Genomic DNA, 4,024 nt, shown 5'->3' with positions numbered 1-4,024 from the left:
ATGAAGCATTTTTTCCATGCCATTGAAACAAACAATTGTACCATATGCAGCAATATTTGAGCAAGATTCCAATGTCAATGCAACTGATTGACCCTAAAATATTAAAAAAAACATGTTGATTATATTTAGTTTATAATGCTATAATAATAATGAATATCACTATAACTTGTATTTTACCTGTAAAACTTCGTCTTTACCCACAATCTGTACGTCATCTTCTTCAATATTCTTCTGATGAAACTTCACCGAGCAACTGCCTTTGTCATCAATTGAATTGTCCCATGCACCCCTTTTATGCATTAATGCTTCAAGTTTTTGGATGCGTACATCTTGTTCTAAAATTTGCATCTTCGCCTCCTTCAGCTCCCTTTTATGCTCAGCGATTATATCTAGGGTAACATCATATTTCTTCCTTGTTCTACCAACATTGAAATAGATTGTTGGGTTGATATGACCTCCGATACCCCGGACACGCCCAGAATATTCCTGAGTTTCAAGTGCCTTGGTAAGAATATCCTCTTTTGCTCCTTCGCATTGCAACTTACCCTCCCTCTTTTGTTGTATATATTCATCCTGTAATGCAACATTAAAAAGAATTATCAGTACTTTACCAAGGATAATTACCAAGGATATGCAATATTGGTTTAAAAAATACTGATGTCCAGGCCGGTTCTTCCCGTGATAGCTCAAGTCAAGTGCTTAGTAAGTCATATTGAACAAATATGAAGTTGACTTTGAAATATTTTTTCCTTTTTTGGCATTCAATCATATATTTACTTCTGCACAGTTCTAAAAAAGGCACATATTTGATTGAGCAATTGACTACAAGTTTAATAAAATGACAAAATTTTAATAAATTTTCACTACACAAACCCATAAAGAGAGGACCACCACATAATTGAAGCTAATTGTCTGGAGTTGCAGGAAAGAATAATCAAAAGTAAAGTTGTTCCCAACCTCTCAAGTTCCGATTCATGAATCTTATGCTTTAATTCAAACTAAAACAGCACAAAGAGAATGCTCAAGGAGACAAGGAGCTTTATTTGTCACCAATCAAGTGGGAAAACATAATAGAAGCTTCAGAGCAGTGGTCTGGGGAACAACTTTACTGGCCCTTGGGTTACTGAAGCTTACAAATTGCTTACTGCCAAGAACGTTTCAAACCTGGTTGATTTATCTGCATCTGTTCTATAGAAACTCTAGCTATCACCTCTAAGTTCTCAATGCATTCACCATTAATTGATTGCAGCAAAAGGAAACCACTGCATGTAATAGACTTTTTGACTTGATCTCTTCTCCAAGTAAGAACATTTCAAACCTAGATACCTAGTAAATCCACATCTGTTCTATATAAACCCGTCACCTCTAAGCTCTCAATGCATTCATTCACCATTTACTTCCTCAATACATGCTCTAGTACTGAGAATTCAAGCTATGCAAGGAATGGTTGTTAAACTCCTCATTGCACTGCTTGCCTTGGCTTCCTCACGCAAAGGGTATGCATGCATGCAACTTTACTCTCGAAAACTAGAAGATATATTGAAGTCATTATCAGAAGAACATGAAAATTTACTTACAATCTTGTGTACTGTGTCCACCAAATCTTCACCTTCAAACTCTCCTCCTTTGTTGGCGCGTCCTTTCTTCCACATAATAGCTCTATTGATGTCATTATCATCACATAATTCAGTCCCCTACAACAAAGAAAAATCAAATAACAAATGTGAAATAATTTAATGTGAATCAATTAGAGGGTTCTTAGAGGAAATATATTTTAAAAATACTTACAATTTCTTCAGCAAAGCGTGCATACCCTTTGCGTGAGAGTCGATGAGGATATCTATTTTTTTTCCTTCGCTCTTTTTGTTGATCACTGAGTTTCTAGTTATTTCAAACAGGCGACATATCAAATTTGAATAATACATAATGAATTATGATCGAATAGTTTCAAAAGAAAAAATTTAGAATCTTACAATGAAATCTTCAGAAATGCGACTAATGACAAACGCACGCCAATCTTCTCTTGTAATTTCAAAGCCAACAGGTGGCTCATTCAACTCCTCAGGTTTGTCACGCCTGCTTAAAATAAATTTTTGGGTGAGATGGGTCTTGTATTGCCTCCACTTACTATTTGCAGACCTCAAACATCTCTTTTTCCACTTTGAGTCAACATTATAAATCAACTGTACATCAAATAAGTGGAAAACATTAATAAGATTAATTAAGACAAACATAAAATATATCTATCATTAGTAGTGAAATATTATAATTGTTAAAACATGCTAACTTGCTTACATTGACTGATTCCCATATTAATTCTTTGACAGCAATTGGGACTTGCTTCCATGTCTTGTATTTAATATTAACCTTTTGCCGAGCCAAGACACCAATGTAACTTTGCATGGCTACAACAGCTGGTCCTATCGGTTGTCCAAAATTATTGAATGACACCTCATTTCTAATACCTTGCATTCTTTGCTTTGTAATCTTATCCAACTGTGTGCGACCTCTAGAAGTTCTTGAGGAGATAGTGTCTTTGGAATCCAACACTTTATCACCCTCGCAACTCTCTTCACGGGCAACTGTAATGACTTCTTTACCCTTGTCCAACTTTGCAAGTTGCCCTATTCTCTTACTCTTTCTAGTAGAATCCATTGATCTGTAACAACTTAGACTGATCAACATAAGTTTAGTTAGAAACATGCATAAACTCACAGCAAGATGATATATTTACACCAACAAATTCACAACAGTATGAAAAAAAATAAAAGATAAAAGCAGAAACTTGCAGCAACATCACAACATATCTGATTCGAATTAAAGTGAGGAATATAACATATTAATATTGTCCACAAATTCATCCTCATAGGTAAATTGTTTACACACTTATATTCAAAAGCAAAAATTCAGCAATTAAATATTGTCAATCCAACTTCCATCACAGTCTTCACGAATACATGGTGGTTCATTATCATCTTCTCCGTCAATATCCATTGATGGTAACCCCCTACTAAAACATTGATAGTGGATAGCAGTGTCCTCTAACTCTTCGCCCTTTAGGTATTCAAAGTAGTCTCTGTTTGGTGTTGCAAGTACAACACTCCATAAAGGATCTTCGGGATCTTCAATGTAAAATACTTGCTTTGCTTGGCTTGCCAGGATAAAAGCGTTAGATTTGAATCCAAGTCTATTGAGGTTTACCAATGTGAAACCAAGATCATCTACTTTAATGTCGTTATTATGCTCCACCCAATTACATTTAAACATTGGAAGTTGAAATTTATGGTAATCAACTACCCATATTTCTTCTATAACGCCATAAAAAACCATATCCGACACAATAGGATTTTTATCCTTTGCACTTGCAACTTGCATTGTCTTTGCAACTAAGTGACTTCGGAGTTTTGAACAACTCGTATAGCATCACGCTCTTTTGTAGCATAAGTAACCCCATCAATCAAATAGCTAGAGTATTTTAGTACTTGCTTGTTAGGCCCGCGAGCTATCCACATCAATCTTTCTGAAACTTGATGAGTGGAATGGTCAACTACATCAGCAACCTAAATTTTTATGCAATAAATTTTTAATTATGCATAAATATGAAAATGAATGTATGCCAATATGTAATACTAAAGAAACTTACACGATCACGCAACCAAGTAATAAACGTTCGATTATGCTCATCTTGTAACCACTTCTTGGACTTAGCCTTACGAGGAAATCTTGCATTCAAATACGTCATGTGTTCCCTAATCAAATTATTTGGTATAAATAAACCAACAGAATGTAAGCAAACCACATTAAAATATTAATAAGTTAGATACATTACTCGATATAGAGATCAATCTAGCATCATTTGCCAATACATAACGATGTGCTTGCGTCAACTCATCGTGAGTAGTGGAGTAGACTACTGCACCTGATAAAGGCTTAGTAAGTTCTATTTGTCGATGACTTGATGGGATCCCAATTGTGTGCACACTAGACAGATAGTCTGAGCAAAATTCAACAGCCTCTTCAGCAA

This window comes from Zingiber officinale, chromosome 5B, assembly GCF_018446385.1.
Source record: "Zingiber officinale cultivar Zhangliang chromosome 5B, Zo_v1.1, whole genome shotgun sequence".
In the NCBI taxonomy this organism is placed as follows: Eukaryota; Viridiplantae; Streptophyta; class Magnoliopsida; order Zingiberales; family Zingiberaceae; genus Zingiber; species Zingiber officinale.
Note: the sequence above shows the minus strand (reverse complement) of the source record.